At 45.6% G+C, this 22670-nt stretch overlaps 1 protein-coding gene across 1 annotated transcript in view; it reads left to right on the top strand.

Annotated features, from left to right (window-relative positions):
- LOC144484176 (uncharacterized) overlaps positions 1–22670 on the top strand; it is an 82987-nt gene that overhangs the window by 9667 nt on the left and 50650 nt on the right. The gene's annotated exons all lie outside the window — the stretch shown is intronic.

A 22670-nucleotide genomic window follows, 5' to 3' on the forward strand; every position in this document is an offset into this window, starting at 1 on the left:
CACAGTACTCCAAGTGCGGCCGCACCAGAGTTGTGTACAGTTGCAACATAACGCTACGACTCCTAAATTCAATCCCCCTACCAATAAACGCCAAGACACCATATGCCTTCTTAACAACCTTATCTACTTGATTCCCAACTTTCAGGGATCTATGCACACATACACCTAGATCCCTCTGCTCCTCCACACTATTCAAAGTCCTCCCGTTAGCCCTATACTCAACACATCTGTTATTCCTACCAAAGTGAATTACCTCACACTTCTCCGCATTAAACTCCATCCGCCACCTCTCGGCCCAACTTTGCAACCTGTCTAAGTCTTCCTGCAAACTACGACACCCTTCCTCACTGTCTACCACACCACCGACTTTGGTGTCATCAGCAAATTTGCTAATCCACCCAACTATACCCTCATCCAGATCATTAATAAATATTACAAACAGCAGTGGCCCCAAAACAGATCCCTGAGGTACACCACTTGTAACCGCACTCCATGATGAATATTTACTATCAACCACCACCCTCTGTTTCCTATCCGCTAGCCAATTCCTGATCCAATTTCCTAGATCACCCCCAATCCCATACATCTGCATTTTCTGCAGAAGCCTACCATGGTGAACCTTATCAAACGCCTTACTAAAATCCATATATACCACGTCCACTGCCTTTCCCCCATCCACCTCCTTGGTCACTTTCTCAAAAAACTCAATAAGGTTAGTAAGGCACGACCTACCTGCCACAAAACCATGCTGACTATCACCTATCAATTCATTACTCTCCAAATAACTATAAATCCTATCCCTTATAATTTTTTCCAACATCTTGCCGACAACAGAAGTGAGACTCACCGGTCTATAATTCCCGGGGAAGTCTCTGTTCCCCTTCTTAAACAATGGGACAACATTCGCTAACCTCCAATCTTCTGGTACTATACCAGAGGCCAACGACGACCTGAAGATCAGAGCCAGAGGCTCTGCAATCACTTCTCTTGCCTCCCAGAGAATCCTTGGATAAATCCCATCCGGACCAGGGGATTTATCTATTTTCAGACCCTCCAGAATATCCTGCACATCCTCCTTATCAACTGTAATACTGTCTATTCTACTCCCTTGCAACCCAGTGTCCTCCTCAGCTATATTCATGTCCCCTTGCGTGAACACCGAAGAGAAATATTGGTTCAATGCCTCACCAATCTCCTCCGGTTCCACACATAACTTCCCTCTGCCATCTATAACTGGCCCTAAACTTGCCCTAACCAACCTTCTGTTCTTGACATACCTATAGAACGCCTTAGGATTCTCTTTAACCCTATCCGCCAAAGTCTTCTCATGTCCCCTTTTAGCCCTTCTAAGCTCGCTCTTCAACTCCCTCTTAGCCAATCTAAAGCTTTCTAGTGCACTACCCGAGTGCTCACGTCTCATCCGAACATAAGCCTCCTTTTTCTTTTTAACCAACAAAGAAACTTTTTTGGTGCACCACGGTTCCCTAGCCCTACCAATTCCTCCTTGCCTGACAGGGACATACCTATCACAGACTCGCAGTAGCTGCTCCTTGAAAAAACTCCACATGTCGGACGTTCCCAGTCCCTGTAATCTCCTAGTCCAACCTATGTTTCCTAATTCTCTCCTAATAGCCTCATAATTACCCTTCCCCCAGCTAAAACCACTGGCCCGAGGTTCATGCCTATCCCTTTCCATCACTAAGGTGAACGTAACCGAATTGTGGTCACTATCACCAAAATGCACACCAACTTCCAAGTCTAGCACCTGGTCTGGCTCATTTCCCAGCACCAGATCCAATATAGCCTCACCTCTAGTTGGCCTGTCTACATACTGAGTCAAAAAACCTTCCTGCACGCTTTGAACAAAAACTGACCCCTCTAACGAGCTAGAGCTATAACAATTCCAGTCAATATTAGTCAAGTTAAAATCCCCCATAACAATTGCCCTATTACTTTCACTCCTAAGCAGGATTGACTCCGCAATCCTTTCCTCAACCTCTCTAGAACTTTTAGGAGGTCTATAAAAGACTCCCAACAGGGTGACCTCTCCTCTCCTATTTCTAATCTCCGCCCATACTACCTCAACAGATAAGTCCTCATCAAACCTCCTCTCTGACACTGTGATACAATCTCTGACCAATAATGCTACCCCTCCCCCTCTTCTACCTCCTTCCCTACTTCGACTAAAACATTTGAACCCCGGGACCTGCAGCATCCATTCCTGCCCCTGCTCTATCCATGTCTCTGAAATAGCCACAACATCGAAGTCCCAGGTACTGATCCACGCTGCAAGTTCACCCACTTTATTGCGAATACTCCTGGCATTGAAGTATACACATTTCAAACCCTGCTCCACCCCACCTCTGCAATGCCGTGCATTGCAGTCCCCATCCATGCATCCCTCACTTTCAGCCCCACTACTCAGGATCCCTCCCCCCCCCCGAATCAGTTTAAACCTCCCTGCATGGCCTTAGCAAATTTACCCCCCAGGATATTGGTCCCCTTCTGATTAAGGTGTAGACCATCCTTCTCATAGAGGTCACATATCAATTGTAAAATGTTGGAGCCCCAGCACTATACCCTGTGACAGCTCTCATTACATTTTGACAACCAGAAAATGACCTACATATGCCGAGTGTTTCCTGCTAGCTAGCCAATCTTCTATCCAAGCCAATATGATGGGGCGACACGGTAGCACAGTGGTTAGCACTGCTGCTTCACAGCTCCAGGGACCTGGGTTTGATCCCGGCTCGGGTCACGTGGAGTTTGCACATTCTCCTCGTGTCTGCGTGGGTTTCCTCTGGGTGCTCCGGTTTCCTCCCACAGTCCAAAGATGTGCGGGTTAGATTGATTGGCCATGCTAAAATTGCCCCTTAATGTCCTAAAATGCATAGGTTAGAGGGATTGGGTGGGATTGTGGTTGGTGCAGACTCGATGGGCCGAATGGCCTCTTTCTGCACTGTGGGGATTCTGTGATTGTATGTTATCCCCACAGCTTTTATTTGTTGCAATAACCTTTGATGTTGTACCTTATCAAATGCTTTCTGGAAATCTAAGTGCATTAAAATGTACTTTAGGGAAGGAAATCTGCCATACTTACTGGGCCTGTTCTACATGTGACTCGAGAGCCACAGCAATGTGTTTGACTCGCAAATGTCCTCCAAGGATATCAAGGGATGGGCAGTAAATGTTACCCCAATAAATGTTGCCCAGCCAGGGACGTGTCCCATGAATGAATAAAAATATGTGGAATGTACAGACTGGGGAACAATGGGTGGGGGCGGGGCTCCCGGGTCCGCGCGCCTGAACCCGGAGACGTCACCGCGAAGCAGAGTGATTGCTATTGGCTGATTCAGGCAGGGCTCCATTGTGCCGTCACAATGACTCAGAGGGGCGTTCCCAGCACACAGTGTCCCATTGGCAGCAATGTCACTGGTTACAGAAGCAAAACACTGCGGATTGGACACCAGCTCAGCGCGGCTGGCGGTCAAAGCCCCGCCCACCCTCACGTGGGCTCGGGTTCCGCCCTCTCATTGTCTACATGCGGCAGATTGACCAATGGCAACGTGTGGAGGACCGGATGGGCGCTGGTCCTCCAGCCAATCAGAGTCCGGGCCTTGTATCAATGACCGCGTGGAGCTTCCTGTGGACCTGAATGTGGGGGTTCGATCAGTAAGTTTGTTGATGATACAAAAATTGGTGGTAAATAGCGAGGAGGAAAGCCTGAGATTACAGGAGGATATGGACGGGCTGGTCAGATGAGCAGAACAGTGGCAAATGTAATTTAACCCCCTAAAGTCCGAGGTGATGCGTTTTGGGCGGACTAACAAGGCAAGGGAATAGACAATGAACAATAGGACACCAGGAAGTACAGAGGACCAGAGGGACCTTGGGCCGCATGTCCATAGGACCCTGAAGTCAGTCGGACAAATTGATAAAGTGGTTAAGAAGGATATGGGATACTTGCCTTTTTTAACCGAGGCATAGAATATTAGAGCAAGCAAGTTATGATTGAGCTGTATAAAAAGCTAGAGTACTGTCTGCAATTCGGGTCGCCACATTTTACCAAGGATGTGATTGCGCTAGAGAAGGTGCAGAGCAGATTCACCAGGATGCTGCCTGGGCTGGAAAGTTTCAGCCATGAAGAGAGGCTGGTTAGGCTCGAATTGTTCTCCCTAATTCAGAGAAGGCTGAGGGGGGCCTGATTGGGGTGGACAAAAATATGAACCCTTAGTTCAAGTAACTTTAGTCGCTGGGTCAACTTCCAGATTTAAGGGGAGGGGCAGGAGATTTAGAGGGGATTTGAGGGAAAAGATTTTCACCCCAGAGGATTGTGGAATCAGGAACTCGCTGCCTGAAAGGGTGGGAGAGGTGGGAACGCTCAACATTAAGAAGCATTTAGATGAGCACTTGAAATGCCATAGCTTACAAGGCTACTACTGACCAAATGGTGGAAGGTGGGATTAGAACAGATCGATGCTTGAGAGCTGGCACAAATTCGATGGGCCAAAGGGCCTCTTGCTGTGCTTTAAAACTCTGAGGACAGAAATATGACCAGTGTTGTTATGTGATAAATATCGGATGGTTCTGCAATAAAGTACATTTATTATTATTTCTAGTCTTGTAATATAGTACTGTAGCTACGTCATATATTTCCAGTCAGAGTCATTACGGCACAGGAGGAGTTCATTGGACAACTCCAGTCCCTGCCGAGCAATTCTGTCAGTCTGGAGTGGGTCCCATTCTGTAACCCTGCAGCACCCATCCAATCACATTCAAAATTACTGACCATCTCTGCTTGACTCCCCTCATAGGCAGCAAGGTCAAGAACATGACCAATCACAACCCCCTGTATCTTAACCAACTTACAGATTTAGTGGAATGAGTGGGGAAAGAATGTTCCTTAGAAACTAGAATTCTAGTTCTGAATTTTGATCCTGTATTGACTGTGATTTCTGTCGCAAACTCCTTTACAGGAATATCAGAAGGTTAAGATCCATAGACGGAAATCCCAAACCAAACATCACATCAAGATCTGACAGTCGCTCAATTCATCTGGACCTCAACATCATCGACCTTTGAATCTGGAAGGAGAAATATTTCTGTTTTTTCTGCTTCAGAATGTTTAAACATCAGTGTGACTGGAAAGCACCGAGACACAAACACACCCGAGTGAGAGTGTTCCAGTGCACTGAGTGTGGAAAGAGCTTCAACCAGTTACACAGCCTGAAAATACATCGCAGCATTCACAGCGGGAGAAACTGTACCCGTGTTCTGTGTGAGATTTAACTGATTGTTTACCTGGAGAGTCACAAGGACACCCGAACCATGGAGAAACTGGAAATGTGGGGACTGTGGGAAGGGATACAGGTTCCCATCTCAGCTGGAAACTCATCGATGCAGTCACACCGGGGAGCGGCCATTCACCTGCTCTGTGTGTGGGAAGGGATTCACTCGGTCATCCAATCTGCTGAGTCACAATCTCACTCATGCCAGTGAGAGACCCTTTAAATGCTCTGACTGTGGGACTGGTTTCAAAAGCTCTCGGGATCTGGTGTCCCACCAGCGCATTCACACTGAGGAGAGACCGTTCAGCTGCTCTCACTGCACAAAGCAGTTTCAAACATCATCCAACCTGCGGAAACACCAGCAAGTTCACACCGAGGAGAGGCCGTTCACCTGCTCTGTGTGTGGGAAGAGATTCACTCTGTCATCCAATCTGCTGAGACACCAGCAAGTTCACACTGGGGAGAGACCGTTCACCTGCTCCGAGTGTGGGAACAGATTCACCCGGTTATCCAGCCTGCAGAGACACAACGTCATTCACAACAGCGAGAGACCCTTTAAATGCTCTGACTGTGGGAGCGGATTCAAAAGGTCTCAGGATCTGATGGATCACCAGCGCACTCACACTGTGGAGAGACCGTTCAGCTGCTCTCACTGCTCAAAGAGATTTAGAAGATCATCCCACCTGCGGAATCACCAACGAGTTCACACGAGGGAGCGGCCATTCACCTGCTCAGTGTGTGGGAGGGGATTCACTCAGTCATCCAGCCTGCAGAGACACAAAGTCACTCACAGCAATGAGCGACCCTTTAAATGCTCTGACTGCGGGAAAGATTTCAAAAGGTCTCACCAACTGTTGGTCCACCAGCGCATTCACACTGAGGAGAGGCCGTTCAGCTGCTCTCACTGCACAAAGAGATTTACAACATCATCCTACCTGTGGGAACACCAGCGAGTTCACACCAATGAGCGACCATTTAAATGCTCTGACTGTGGGAGTGGCTTCAAAAGGTCTCAGGATCTGGTGTCCCACCAGCGCATTCACACTGAGGAGCGACCGTTCAGCTGCTCTCACTGCACAAAAAGATTTAGAACTTCATCCAACCTGCGGAAACATGAGCGAGTTCACACCGGAGCGAAACCGTTCACATGCTCTCTGTGTGGGAAGGGATTCAGTGATTCATGCAACCTGCGAGAACACCAGCGAGTTCACGCCAGGGAGAGGCCATTCACCCGCTCGAAGTGTGGGAAAGGATTTAGTGATTCATCCCTCCTGCTGAGACACCAGCGAGTTCACAATTGATTACTGGGGTTGGATTCTGCTGTTATTGCTGCTGTTAATCACATCCAGGACTGAACCATGTTCACTCTGACAGTTGGTGAAGTGGGAGGGTCGGAGGGTTTCTTTCTGTTGGACTGGCTGGTCTCACGACTTTGCTTCCAGTGGGCTGATGCTCTTTGAGCCTGGGAGAGCACATTTCCACTGAAATGATCCACTAAAGCGGCACGGTAGCACAGTGGTTAGCACTGCTGCTTCACAGCTCCAGGGTCCTGGGTTCGATTCCCGGCTCGGGTCACTGTCTGTGTGGAGTTTGCACATTCTCCTCGTGTCTGCGTGGGTTTCCTCCGGGTGCTCCGGTTTCCTCCCACAGTCCAAAGATGTGCGGGTTAGGTTGATTGGCCAGGTTAAAAATTGCCCCTTAGAGTCCTGAGATGCGAGGATTAGCGGATAAATGTGTGGGGGTAGGGCCTGGGTGGGATTGTGGTCGGTGCAGACTCGATGGGCCGAATGGCCTCCTTCTGCACTGTAGGGTTTCTATGTTTCTAAAGATGATGAAGGACATTTATTTTATCCTGGATCGTAAAGAGTGCTTTTCCTACGACTAAGGTAGATTTAAAATAAATACAGAACTGAAAAAACGCAGCTGGTCTGGCAGCATCTGTGGAGAGAGAAATAGAGATAATGTTTCACGTCCAATGTAACTCTACTTCAGAACTAAAGAGAGGGAGAAATATGCTGGGTTTGATGCTGCTGAGAAAGGGGGGAGGGGCAGGTAGAACTAAAGGGAGAGTCAGGGATTGGTTAGAGGATGGGTGAGATTAAATGACTTTAACCTGATGTTGTTAAAACTCTTACTGTGTTTACCCCAGTCCAACGCCGGCATCTCCACATTGTAAAGAAACAAAGCATTGGTCCAGAGTAAGTGTTAATGGCAGAATAAAGGACAGTTCTGTCTGGAAGGAAAAAAACATGAAAACAAGATGCAGACTGGCACTCGGCAAAAAAAAAACCCAAAATGTAGGAGAGAGTTCAGGGTGTGAAGTTGTTGAACTCAATGTTGAGTCCAGAAGGCTGTAAAGTGCCTCATCGGAAGATGAGGGGCTGTTTGTCCAGCTTGTGTTGGGCTTCTCCGGAACATTGCAGCAGGCCGAGGACAGAAATGTGAGTGTGAGAGCAAGGTGGTGAATTCTAATGGCAAGCGAGCGGAAGGTCAGGGACATGCTTGTGGACTGAGCGGAGGTGTTCCACAAAGAGGTCAGGGAACAGGCAACAGATGAATTAAAGAGAAACCATTTGTGTCCAGAACATTGTGAACATCCTTTTACTCTGGTTGTCTTTGATCCTCAAGTCATTTTCTGTTTGTTTTAACCATGTTCTGTTTCATTAATAAACTTTTATCAGTAAAATATTTGATTTTGCTGGACTTTTTCTGATTATATTTATGCACTTTCGGAAAAGTGGGTGAGTGGGGTTGGCAGGCTCTTTAACAGAAAGTGAATCCCTCTAAGGTAATTGGCAAAGGAGCCAGAGGGGGAGATGAGATTATATTTTATATTTTTGACACAGCGAGTTGTTCTGATCTGCCTGAAAGCAGATTCAATAGAATCTTTCCAAAGGGTAAAGACTTGAAAGGGAAGAATTTGCAGGGCTGTGGGGAAAGAACAGAGCAGTTGATGAATCAGAGAGTCCTTTCAAAGAGATAGCAGGGGCACGATGGGCTGAATGGACTCCTCCTGCAGCCTGTCAATCTCAGCCTCCTGCTTTTGTGCAGGTTAAAAGGGACAGATTTCAGTGCAGCCTCTTCCCTGTATGTGTATTTAAAGAGACAGGTTTCTCTTTCATTCTGAGAGACCGATATAACAATTGGTTGGAGGCCCATTTCCTACCGAGTTCTCCAGCACCTTCCTGTCTCTCTATTAGTGCGATCCCCAGGGCAGTTTTGCAACTGGGGTGCAGGCCTCGTTATTCTTGGCTAAATTCAGCCCTCAGCTCCGTCGCCTGGCTCTCATTGACACGAGCAATGGAGAGACAGAAAGGTACCCCAGGCTCAAATGGGAAGTCGAAATTTGGGGCTTTAAATGAATTATTAGGATCTCTGTAATGATCAATAATTTAAAGAAATGAATTTAAACCCATTGAGTAAATGAAAGAATCACAAGACAAAACTTCAAGTTTTATGACTTTTACTCTGACAAGCTGGAAGCAACAATGAGTAAACACTTTTTGTAAAAACATAGCTCTTAAGCTGTAAAGTTGAACTTTGCCCTTTTACTCTTAACACACTCAAATATCCCACTCAATGGTTATGTTTTACTCTGCCTTGGAATGTTGACACTCAATTCTCCAAGAATGAGTCCGGCAAGGTGACTTTTCACTCCCCAAGAGTGTATTTCCATTGTTTTCCTTTTCCAGTCTGGCAACCTTTAATCCCAGAACTGAATTTCACAGCGATGGTTTTAACACAAGCAAGGTGAATCTTCCAGCCTTGCTTCACAATTCTCAGGAAATTGCGACCAACATTCAACATTGGAGCAGAAGTTGGCCATTTGGCCCTTTGAGTTTGCTCCAGCATTTATTGAGATCATAGCTGATCTGTTTGTGTTGCATTCCACACTGTCATTCTACAGCCGATACTTTAGATTCCCTTATCCAACAAGAATTAGTATAAAGGCAAAATTCTGCTGCTGCTGGAATCTGAAACATAAACAGAAAATGCTGGACAATCTCAGCAAGTCTGACAGCATCTATAGAGAGAGAATAGAGACAACATTTTGAGTCAGGATGATTCTTTGTCAGAGGTGAAGACAAGGAAAATCGGACAAAATTTATCCTGTGAGGGTCAAAAATTGGGAAGCAATTATTAAACCTCCTCTGAACCACTTTCAATGCATTTGCATCATTTCTTAAACAGGAGACAAAGCTGCACCGAGTGTTCAAGATGCAGTCTCAGCAACGCCCTGTATAACTGAAGCAGAACATCTTTACTTCTCTGTTCAATTTCTCTCGTAATAAAGGATAACATTCCATTTGTAAGAAGTTTAATTTATTTGAACTAAGATTTATGGGGGTTCTCTTGTTTACAATAACCTCCCCAATCGTAAATCACACCAGGTTCCAGTGTCTTAACCATATGGCAAGAAAGAACAATTTAAATGGTGAATTCAGAAAGTTTATTAACCATTAAAAATGGAACAAGTCAGAACGATAAAAGGCAAAGTATCGATCAACAGTTAATAGAGAAAGCTTAACTTTAACAATTGAACAGACTTCTCTCCATCCCTCTCAGACCAGGACATGAAGTGACCGCTCCAAAAACATGGATAACTTGTAAAACCAACAGCTCTCAACACCTCTCTGTAAACATATCTCCCTCCACCTCTCTCTACCAAATTGCCTTCTCAAGACCACTTTTTTATACTTTAAAAATGCCGAAAGCCCATCTTAGCCAATTCCCATAAATCTTCAATTATAAACTAAAATAGACATGAGTTTTCAGATGATTTGAAAAGAAATGAACTGTCTGCTGAAAGGGTTAACTTTTCTACAGAACCTAAAGGGATGGGGAGTGAGCAGAAAAAATTGGCACACAATAATACTTCTTTGCACAAGTATAAAAATCAAAACAAACTAGATTGTAAACTTCATCTCTGAATTTTTTTGTTATATTCCATTACTTAATTATTTTTATTTGATCAGTTTTTTTAGGGATGGACAACTTCTGTTCTTTATAAACTGATTCACTCATTTTGTTTATTCTACATGGGCTCGGAGAATCAGAACCCAGACTTTATCATCCTTATCCTTTTTCCCCTTTTGCCACCACTCCCTCTGTTTTGTGGGAGGGTCGTGGGGTTTCCAATCAGACCGAATCATTTCATCATAAAAGTTAAATACTGCGGATGCTGGAATCTGAAACAACAACAGAAAATGCTGGAAAAGCTCAGCAGGTCTGACAGCATCTGTGGAGAGAGAATAGAGCCAATGTTTCAGGTATGGATGACCCTTCATAAGAGCTGTTATGAAGTGTCTTCCAGACTTGAAATGTTGGCTGTATTCTCTAATAATGTTATCAATAAGTTTCTTGTTCTTAGTTTCCAAACAGCAGGTAAGAGACTTGTCCAGTCCTCACTCGAGCTCTGATTTTTTCACTGGCCATGCTTGGGTAAGATTATAACCATTAGAATCTACTCAGAGGTCTGCTTTTCAGTCCAGTGCTATTTGGAGTATACCGTTACTGCACCGACTAACGGGTCACATGTCCCTCACAGGTCTTATCACAAATTTGGGATAAAATAATTTAAACAATGCCTGAGAACGCTTTTTAACTTCTTAACCAACTATCTGCCACTGTTTGTTGATTGGTCAGACCTCCGCTTCACAGATTCGGGAATCTCAGCCGCTGAACACCAGCCGGTCCTGGAATAAGATTAATTCTAACTCATTTTGAATAAATATTCTCACCAGGTCCTCTGTTGGGGCCCTGCTAAGCAGCTTTAATGGTCCGTGATTGCAGAAACTGAGCAGTCACAGAAATGTGGTCAAGATAGTCCAGTCCCATAATGCCTCACATTCAATCTGCTGTCCTTCAATTATAACAGAATATGTGGCTGTATGTAGCTGCCTCGGCCACGATCAGCGCCAAAACTGCCTTCCTGAACTGCTACAATGCCTGAGGCGTAAGTACACCCACAGTGCTGTTAGGGACTTTCACTGGACTGTAGGTGGATACCAGATTGATATATTCCATTCAACCACACCCAAGGTGAGTTATTCCAATTCCTTTATTGTCCAGGACAATATATTCACAATATCTTCAAAACAGAAATTAAACATTCCCATTTGGTTTCAGGTATTAACATATTCTGTTAGTTTGTTCTTTATTGTCAATGTCAGGCTGGGGTTGTTCCCCTTGGAGCAAAGGAGGTTGAGGGGAGATTTGATAGAGGTGGACAAGATTCTGACAGGTTTAGATAAGGTGGACAAAGAAAAGCTGTTCCCATTAGCTGATGAGACAAGGATGAGGGGGGTCACAGATTTATGGTTTTGGGTCAGAGACGCGGGGCGGGGGGGAATGGGAGGAAGAATATTTTGATGGAGTGAATGGTAATGACCTGGAACTCGCTGCCTATGAGGGTGGAGGAAGTGGAGACAATAAACAATTACAAAGGAAATTGGATGGGCTTCTGGGGGAGTTTCAAACAGAAATGCTGACTAAATATCTCTGAACTTCCACACACCCTGTCACTCTGTGATCCTTGTGAAATTTAAAACCAGGTATTCGCAACAAGACTCAAAGAGCATCAGCCCATTGGAGGCAAAGTTGTGAGACCGGCCAGTCCAGCAGAAAGAAACCCTCCGACCCTCCGCATTGACTAACTGTGAGAATGAACAAAATGCAGTCCCGGATGTAATTGAGAGCAGAAACAATAACAGCAGAATCCAACACCTGTGAACTTGTTGGTGCCTCAGCAGCTGTGATGAAATTCTGAACAAATTTTATACACTGAGCGGGTGGACAGTTTCTCCCCAGTGTAACTTCACTGATGTCTCTCAACAGGTGGGATAACTGAGTGAATTCCTTCCCACACTGAGAGCAGGTGAATGGTCTCTCTCCATGTGAATTTGCTGGTGTCTCTGCAGGTTGGATAACTGACTGAAACCCTTTCCACACTGAGAGCAAGTAAATGGCCTCTCCCCAGTGTGAACTTGCTGGTGTCTCCGCAGGTGGGATGACTGAGTGAATCTCTTCCCACACTGAGAGCAGGTGAACGGCCTCTCTCCAGTGTGAATTTGCTGGTGTTTCTGCTGGGTGGATAACTGACTGAAACCCTTCCCACACTGAGAGCAGGTGAATGGCCTCTCCCCAGTGTGAACTCGCTGGTGTCTCCGCAGGTCGGATGACCAAATGAATCTCTTCCCACACTGAGAGCAGGTGAACAGCCTCTCCCCAGTGTGAACTCGCTGATGTCTCCGCAGCTCGGATGACCGAGTGAATCTCTTCTCACACTGAGAGCAGGTGAATGGCCTCTCCCCGGTGTGAACTCGCTGGTGTGTCCGCAGGTCGGATGACCGAGTGAATCTCTTCCCACACTGAGAGCAGGCGAATGGCCTCTCCCCAGTATGAATTCGCATGTGTGTCCATAGATTGGATAACTGGTTGAATCCCTTCCTACACCGAGAGCAGATAAACAGCCTCTCCCCGGTGTGAATTCGCTGGTGTCTCTGCAAAGTGGATAACACAGTGAATCCCTTTCCACACTGAGAGCAGGTGAACGGTCTCTCTCCAGTGTGAACTCGCTTGTGTGACTGCAGGCTGGGCAACAGAGCGAATCCCTCCCCACACTCAAAGCAGATGAATGGCCTCTCCCCAGTGTGGCTGCGCCGATGAGCATCCAGCAGAGAGGGGGCTCTGTATCTCTTCCCACAGTCCGCACATTTCCATGGTTTCTCCATGGCGCAGGTGTCCTTGCCTCTCCGTTGGGTGACCAATCAGTTGAAGCCTTGTCCACACACAGAACACGGGTACCGTCTCTCCCTGCTGTGAATGGTGTGATATTTATTCAGGCTGTGTCACTGGTTAAAGCTCTTTAGTCAGTGCACTGGAACACTCTCACTCGGGTGTGGCAGTGTGTTGCTGCTTTTCCACTCACTGATGGCCGAAGTCTTTTCAAATCCAAGTGGAAGCTTTAATCTGAAGCTCAGTGGCCAACTTCCGCATTGAGACGTCACAATAAAGCGCTGCCTGAATCAGCCAATAGGAATTACTCGGCTCCGCAGGGCCGCGTCGGGGTTCCATGGCGCAGGCCCGGCTCGCGGACCCGGGAGCCCCGCCCCCGCCCTTTGTTCCCCTCCCCCCTGCACCTCCTCCAGCCACGGTTTCCAGGCAACCGGCTGGCGGCTCCGGCCAGAGCGAGAAGCCGCTCGGTGATCTCCCCCTCCCCCCTCTCTCTCTGCGGCTGCGGCTCCAAAAAGAGATCGAGAACGACCGCTGGCGGCAGCCGCACTGCGCCTGCTCCGGACAGCTGGACTCAGCAGCGCTCTCTGCGCCTGCTCCGGACAGCTCGGCTCAGCAGCGCTCTCTGCGCCTGCTCCGGACAGCTCGGCTCAGCAGCGCTCTCTGCGCCTGCTCCGGACAGCTCGGCTCAGCAGCGCTCTCTGCGCCTGCGTGCTGGGCTGCCAGCTGAGGGAGTGGGGGAGGGGACTTTGCAAAATCTCTTCCCATCATTTTCTTCCAAGTCCCGCAGTTTGATTTGAAACAGAACAGCTTCTGTTTGTAGCTTCACCACAGACTCCAACTTCACACACAGACTCAAACTTCACCACAGACTCAAACTTCATACACAGACTCAAACTTCACCACAGACTCAAACTTCACCACAGACTCAAACTTCACACACAGACTCAAACTTCACCACAGACTCAAACTTCACACACAGACTCAAACTTCACACACAGACTCAAACTTCACACACAGACTCAAACTTCATACACAGACTCAAACTTCACCACAGACTCAAACTTCACCACAGACTCAAACTTCACACACAGACTCAAACTTCACACACAGACTCAAACTTCACACACAGACTCAAACTTCACACACAGACTCAAACTTCACCACAGACTCAAACTTCACACACAGACTCAAACTTCACACACAGACTCAAACTTCACACACAGACTCAAACTTCACCACAGACTCAACTTCACCACAGACTCAAACTTCACACACAGACTCGAACTTCACACACAGACTCAAACTTCATCCTCTGGACAACATCTGTGAGGAAAACACTTTCTTTCCCCCCTGGGAAATACAGAGACAGAGAAATTCTCTGGAACTGGAATTAGAGCCAAATATACTGAGGGGGAAATGTTTGTGATTTTGTGGAACCTGTTTTTATTGTCTGAGCTTTTTAAAGTGTAATTTATCTTGTCTATTCAAATACTGTTTCTTAATGCATGATTCAGTGATGTTAATTTTAGATTAATTTTTAAAGTAACATTTTTTAAAAATGAAACATTGTCTTTCAGTTTATTCCATTGGGATTTGTGGGAATTTGTTTATTATAAGGTGACCATGAGAATCGTAACAACATTGATATGTCTGGTGTTATATGGTGCATATGATGTAGAGATGCCGGTGTTGGACTGGGGTGGGCACAGTAAGAAGTCTCACAACACCTGGTTAAAATCCAATGGGTTTATTTGGAATCACGAGCTTTCAGAGGCTGCTCCTTCTCACCTGATGAAGGGGCAGTGCTCTGAAAGCTTGTGATTCCTAATAAACCTGTTGGACTTTAACCTGGTGTTGTGAGACTTCTTACTATATGGTGCATATTAGGTATATTATTTATGGATTTGTGTTACAGTTGATTTTGTTTAATTCCAGAATAGTATTGTAACTACTCTGTATATTTTCCAGTTAAAGAGTCAGCAGAGCACAAGATAAATCAATTCAGCAGCTTGAGTCCGTTCCAAGTCTCTGTCGGGGAATCCACTCAGTGCCATTTTTCCTCCATATCCCTGTTCCCCAGTACGTTTCATTCCTTCAAGTGCCCAACCAATTTTATTTTGAAATCACTGGTCGTCTCCACTTCCACCACTGTCATCGTCAGTGAGTTCCAGAACATGATTGCTTGCTCCCCAAGTCAAGTTCTTCCGCACCCATCTGTATCTCTAATCATGTAATAGAGTGCTGAATATTGCATACATTTTTAGTTCACTAAATATGCAAATTTTTTATCTGCTTAGACACAAGCCTGTGTGAAGATTTCAGGAATATTTCAGTACATGAAACAGTCAGCACGGATCTGTCGATTAGGATGAATCAGCACCCTCAGGACAATGTCTATTTCAGGTCCAGCAAAGTGAGAATGGAGGGAGAGTGTTTGGGATGGAGATTTACAAATTTTCAAGAATGAGATGAAAGAATGTTCCACAGAAACTAGAATTGTCTGTTCTGAGTTTTTATCCTGTACTGACAGCAATGATTTTTGTGAATTTCTTTCACAGGCTATTAGAAGGGGAGAATTTGCAGACACAAATCTCAACAAACATGACGTTAGGATCTGACAGAGTCACCCAATTATTCAGGATCTGAATACCATCGGCATTTGAAACTAGAATGGGAAATGTTTGTCTGTCCCTTCAAACTGTTTAAACATCAGTGTGACTGGAAAATCACTGAGACACATCCACTCGAGTGAGAGTATTCCAGTGAACTGACTGTGGAAAGAGCTTTAACCAGTTACACAGCCTGGAAAAGATTGAAGGATTCACAGTGAGGAGAGACCATGTATGTGTTATCTGTGGGGTCAAACCTTCATCTGAACCTGGAGATGTACAAAGACACTCAGACCATGGAAATGTAGGGACTGTGGGAAGGGATTCAATTGTCCCTCGAAGCTGGAATCCCTTCGATGCAGCCACACTGTGGAGACACCGTTCACCTGCTCTGAGTTTGGAAGGGGATTTCGTGATTCATCCATCCTGAGGAATCACCAGCGACTTCACATCAGGGAGAGGCCATTCACCTGCTCTGAGTGTGGGAAGAAATTCAGCGATTCGTCTGCCCTGCTGACACACCAGCGGGTTCACAATGGGGAGAGACCATTCACCTGTTGTGTGTGTGGAAAGGGATTCACTCAGTCATCTACCCTGCAGAACCACCAGCGATTTCACACGGGTGAGGGACTGTTCCCCTGCTCAGAGCGTGGGAAGGGATTCACTCACCCATCCCTCCCGCTGACACACCAACCCATTCACACTGGGCCGAGGCCATTCATCTGCTCTGAGTGTGGGAAGGGATTCACTCAATTATCTAGTCTGCTGAGACACAAACGATTACACACTGGGGAAAGGCCATTCATCTGATGTGTGTGTGGGAAGTGACTCAGTCAATCATCCAGTCTGCTGGAATACTGAGGCACCTCCCCCAATAAGAAACCTGTTCAATGCTCTGACTGTGGGAGCTGCTTTAAAACCTGAGCCTACCTGAGGGTCGAGCAGCGCATTCACACTGAGGAGACCCCGTTCAGGCGCTCTCACTGTGCAAAGAGGTTTAGAACATCATCTGACCTACTGAAACATCAGGGAATTCACACTGGGGAGAGACCCTGATAATTCCCACTCACTTTCAGCAATTTCTCATAAAACCTACCAGATTGGAAGCTTCTGCCTGAAATTTTATTTTCCCTCAGTTTCCAAACTGAGACCATTCACCTGCTCAGTGTGTGGGAAAGGATTCACTTGTTCACCCAAGCTGCTGAGACACCATGGCAGTCACACCCATTAGTGACCTTTTGGATGCTCTGACTGTGGCTGTTAATTATATCAATAGAGGTGAAGTTTATTCAGATGGAGGGCACTGATTAGATAGTTATAATGAGCAGGTAAAAAGTGGGACTCACTAATATAACTTGGAGTCAGAGTTGAACCTGTAATGTTTGATTCTGTGAACAAATCTGTACCAAATAAAGATTGACTCCACCCCAAGGCTGTCAGGATTATAACATGGTAACAGAAAATGCTTGTCTAATGGTGAAGGTTGGAAACTAAAAGAAAGTATATTTCAGACAGAAGCTTCCAATCCCAGCAGCTTTTGTGAGAAATGACTGAAAGGCAGTGGGAATTGTCAGGGTCTGATTACCTGCCGATGTTCTCGGAGTCTGAACCTTACAACCAGTGGAAGAATGAAGATGTGGACACGGGTTACATCCCGTTCAAGGAGGAAACAAGATCTGGTCTTGGCATTGTCACTTCCTAACACAAGGAAAATCAGCAACAAAGCATTTTCTGATCAGCCAAACTGCAAGTTGATAACTGCACTGGCACGGATGATTCATGTAAAGAATTCACTTCAGATGGTTGGAGGGTAGAATCCCTGTCAATTGGTCTATGGGAGAAATCCCTAATTCCCCTCTGTGCCGGGCAATCGCCCTCCTGCTTTAAAGGGATACAATTAGTTCCATTTTCAGTCATCAATTATCTGATTGTTCCATGAAAAGAATTGCTCGAAGCAACAAATTATTGGAGATACCAGAAGAGGGTTTCTTCATGTGTAACGTTTGGACTGAAGAAGAAAAAACATCTTTTTCTTCGATTTGTTTTGAAACACTGTTTGTGTGAATTTTTGCGATCCCGGTCAGGACTGTTAACGTTTGCAGAGAAATTTGAACACCCAGTGATTAACTGAAAGAATTACATCACAAGATTCCACATTTTTAAACAAAAAGAAACTTTACTGTATGTTTAAATAAAATTTAAAAAGACAACACTACAAATTGAATACTACAGTCAATAAAGATTTATGATATAAATCTAGTTCCATTTTTTTACCTCACCCCAAGAGTTTCTTTATACTCAGCACACTGCTGGGTTCCATGTCCAGGAATTCAGTCCACTGAAGATGGAAATTACTGCTTGTAGTCTTTTCTGAAACTTTTATTCTTCCAATAATTATAGTCCAAAGTTCCTCCTGCAAAAGGAGAGTCTTCATTGCTGTTCATTTGTGAATTTTCAAGTTCTATTTTGAAAACAGTCTGTACAGAGTTCACATTTTGAAATTTATTTTCTTTCACGTTTGCAGTTCCTCCATTGTTTAAATCCAGAGAGAATATTCCAGTCAATTCCACATTGAAATGTCTTCTTCTTGCTCTGTTGTAGCTGCAGCTTCATTTTTAATTTCATTTCCCAGAGTCAAACATTCTGGATTCTCTTTTGGAGAGAGCAAGGTCAAAATAGCTTCTGTTTGTGTCAACAACTCCTTCCTTCACTGGTCAAAATCTTCTTCTGCCATTTTAAGAATGTTGTTAAAATGCATTTTATTTTCTAGCAAAACTGTGTGATGTTCCTGTTTGGAAAATCTGTGATCTTGGGCTTCAGAAATTGAGGAATTGAAAACAAAAGCAGGGAGGTTATTCTGATAGTTTCTAAAGCTCTGGTGAGGCCACAACAGAACACTGAGCCCAGCTCAGGTTACTGCTCTTTAGGAAGGTTGGGAGGCTCCAGCAGAAAGAAACCCTCCAACCCTCCCATTTCACCAACTGTCAGAATGAACATGGTTCAGTCCTGGTTATGATTAACATGATGTGGAGATGCCAGCATTGGACTGGGGTAAGCACAGTGAGAAGTCTCACAACACCAGGTTAAAGTCCAAACTTTAACCTGGTGTTGTGAGACTTCTTACTGTGATTAACAGCAGCAATAACAGCACAATCCACCAGCAATCACTTGTGAACTCGCTGATGTGTCTTCAGGATGGATAACCGAGTGAATCCCTTCCCACATTCAGAGCAGGGGAACGGCCTCTCCCCAGTGTGGATTTGCTGGTGTGTCCGCAGGTGGGATAATCGAGTGAACCCCTTTCCACACACACAGCAGGTGAACGGTCTCTCCCCTGTGTGAATTTGTTGGTGTGTTTGCAGATTGGATAACTGCGTGAATGCTTTCCCACACTCGGAGCAGGGGAATGGCCTCTCCTTGGTGTGAACTCGCTGATGTCTCAGTAGGGCGGATGAATGAAAGAATCTCTTCCCACAGTCAGAACATGTGAACGGTTTCTCACCTGTGTGAATTCGCTGGTGTGTCTGCAGGATGGATAACCGAGAGAATTCCTCTCCACATTGACAGCAGGTGAATAGCTTCTCCCTACTGTGAACTCGCTGGTGAGTTTTCAAGATGGAAAACCGAGTAAATCCCTTCCCACAATCGGAGCAGGGGAATGGCCTCTCCCCAGTGTGAATTCGCTGGTGTGTCTGTAGGTGGGCTGACCGAGTGAATCCCTTCCCACATTCAGAGCAGGTGAATGGCCTCTCCCCAGTGTGAACTCGCTGGTGTGTCCGCAGGGTAGATGAATAAATGAATCCCTTCCCACACTCAGAACAGGTGAACGGCCTCTCACTAGCATGAAATCGCTGGTGCATCTGCAGTTTACAGGACCGAGTGAATCCCTTCCCACACACAGAGCAGGTGAACGGCCTCTCCCCAGTGTGAACTCGCTGGTGTACCAGGAGGTGGGAGGACCACGAGAATCCCTTTCCACAAACAGAACAGGTGAATGGCTTGTTTCCAGTGTGAATTTTCTGGTGTTCTAACAGGTTGGATGAGCGAGTGAATCCTTTCCCACACACAGAGCAGGTGAAGGGTCTCTCTCCTGTGTGAACTCGCTGGTGTGTGTGCAGATCAGATGAATTAGTGAATCCCTTCCCACACTTAGAGCAGGTGAATGGTCTCTCTCCGGTGTGACTGCGTCGATGAATTTCCAGCTCGGATGGGGATCTGAATCCTTTCCCACAGTCCCCGCATTTCCACGGTTTCTCCATGGTGCGGGCGTCCTTGTGTTTCTCCAGGTTTATTGATCAGCTGAGGTGCCCACAGCTTCAGCACAGATATGGTCTTTCTCTCCTGTAATGTTTCTTTAGATTATCTAACTGGTCAAAGCTCTTTCCTCAGTCAGTGCACTGGAACGCTCTCATTTGCATGTGTGTTTCGTGCTTTTCAAGCCACACTGACGTTTAAAATTTTCTGAAGCAGACAGAACAGAGAAACATTCTCCTTCTCCATTCAAAGGCCAATGATATTCAGGTCCTGACGATCGAGCAATTCTGGCCATTCTTCACCTGACATTTAGTTTGAGAATTCTGTCTGCAAATCCTCACCTTCTGATATTCTGTAAAAGGAATTTACAAAAGTTGTCTCTGTCAGTACAGGATTAACATTCAGCACAGACATTTCCAGTTTCTGTGGTCATATAACTGGACTAAAAACATGTGGTATAAATACTGCATTTCTTAATTAGAGAGAGGTGGGAAGGGGGAATGGGAGGAAGAACTTTATCTTGACAGCGAGTGGTCAAAATCTGGAATGTCTCTGAGGATGGTTAAAGAGAAGATAAAGTTTCAAAATGATATTGGGTGGACACTCAAAGGAAAATGACATACACAGTAAGGGGATAAAGAGGACGGAATGGGACTGAGTGGATTGGAATGCAGAGAGTTGACAGGGACTCAAATTTTAAACCAGATTCCTTCTGATCTGTACTGTCACAAACTGGAACTATGTAACATAGTTACAGTACTAGATTACAAGAATGGAAATAATAAATATATTCTATAACTGAAACATGATTATTATATCTAATGTGTACTATAAAACAACACTGGACATATCTCTATTGTTATCTCCCCATAGAGACCAGTAACCTTATGGGGAGATGGTGGCATTGTGGTTTTGTCACTGGACGAGTAATCCAAAGACCCAGAGTGATGTCAGACAACTCCAAAATGGACAAGGTTTCACTTCCTGAATGATTTTCCAGCAAGCTGCTTATGTGCTGTTGGAGTATTGACACCTACCTAATAATGTCAAAAATTGCGCAGGTTTGTGCCATCCACAAAAAGCAGGACAAATCCAGCCTGGCCAAGTGCAGCCACATCAGTTCTTTTTGTTATGTATTCAATTCCCCTCACAAAACCATAACATTGTTTTACCTTTCCTAATTTTTAAAAGTTCCTCTGTGGGATCTGGGTGTCGCTGATTAAGCCGACATTTATTGTTCAAGAAAGCAGTGGTGAGCTGCCTTCTTGAACTGCTGCAGTCCATGTGGTGCAGTTACACAGTGCTGTTAGGAAGAGGGTTACAGGATTTTGATAATCAGCAAAGTGATGGAAAGGATTCTCGACAGTGCAATCAAATGGTACTTACAAAATAATAATTTGCTCCCTGAAGCTCAGTTTGGCTTCCACCAGAGCCACTCAGCTCCTAAACTCACTACAGCCTTGATCTAAACATGGATACAAGAGGTCAACACGAGGAATCCTATCTAAATTGAGGTTAATGGGAATCAGGGCAAAACCTCTGCACTAGTTCAGTCACACCTCACACAAATAGAGATCAGGTTACAGTCCAACAGGTTTATTTGGAATCACGAGCTTTCATCAGGTGAAGGAGCAGCACTCCGAAAGCTTGTGATTCCAAATAAACCTGTTGGACTTTAACCTGGTGTTGTGAGACTTCGTACTGTGCCCACCCCAGTCCAATGCCAGCATCTCCAGGTCATACGTATAGATGGTTGTGATTGTTGGAGATCAGTCATTTCAGGCCCAAGTCATCACTTTCGGAGTTCCTCAGAGTCCTGTCCTTGGTCCAACCAACTCCAGTGACTTCTTCAATAACTTCCCTCCGCCATAAGCTCAGAAAAGGGGCGGGGGGGAGAAGGGATGTTCACTGGTGATTATACAAAGTTCAGCACTGTTCATGACTCCCCAGATATTGAAGCAGTCCATGTCCAAAAGCAGCAAGACCTGGATAATGTTCAGGTTTGGGCTAATAAGTGACAAGTAACCTTCACGACACACAAATGTCAGCCAATGCCATCCCCAACAAGAGGGAATCTAACCATCATCTCCATGATATTAAATGGCATTACCATCAATGAATTCCCCCACTATCAACATCCTGGGGATTACCGTTGACCAAAAACTGAACTGGACGAGACATATGAATACTGTACCTACAAGAGCCTGTGTCTACAAGAGACAATACACATCTCTTTAACCTGTCCTAAACCCTCTCTCCACTCACATTGTCTGTACCTTTAAGACTTGATTACCTGAAAAGACTCGCATTCCAACCATTATTCTGTAAATTGAGTTTGTGTCTTTGTGCCCTGTTTGTGAACAGAACTCGCACTCACCTGATGAAGGAGCAGCGCTCGGAAAGCAAGTGGCTTTTGCTACCAAATAAACCTGTTGGACTTTAACCAGGTGTGAGACTTCTTAAAACAAGAGCAGGTCAGAGACTGGGAATCCTCCCTAGAGTCCAGCCACAATGGCCACGCCTGCGCACTGCAGTACATGGCCCATGATCAAGATGGCGCATGCGCATTGCAGAATGTTGCCCCCTATAAAGATGGCGGCGCTAACCCGAGCCTTCAACCACAGAAGAAACAAAACGACGGCTCCCGTGTGGCAAATGGAAGGCCGATGGTTTTTCGTTAACGGTTCTGGGCCTACACCTTGTATTTATTTAGCCTCCCACACTACCTGCCGGCTCCAGTGTTTCCCGCTCACCTCGTTTCTGAATCTGACCCGTTGCCAGT

This window comes from Mustelus asterias, unplaced genomic scaffold (genome assembly GCF_964213995.1).
Source record: "Mustelus asterias unplaced genomic scaffold, sMusAst1.hap1.1 HAP1_SCAFFOLD_94, whole genome shotgun sequence".
Lineage (NCBI taxonomy): Eukaryota > Metazoa > Chordata > Chondrichthyes > Carcharhiniformes > Triakidae > Mustelus > Mustelus asterias.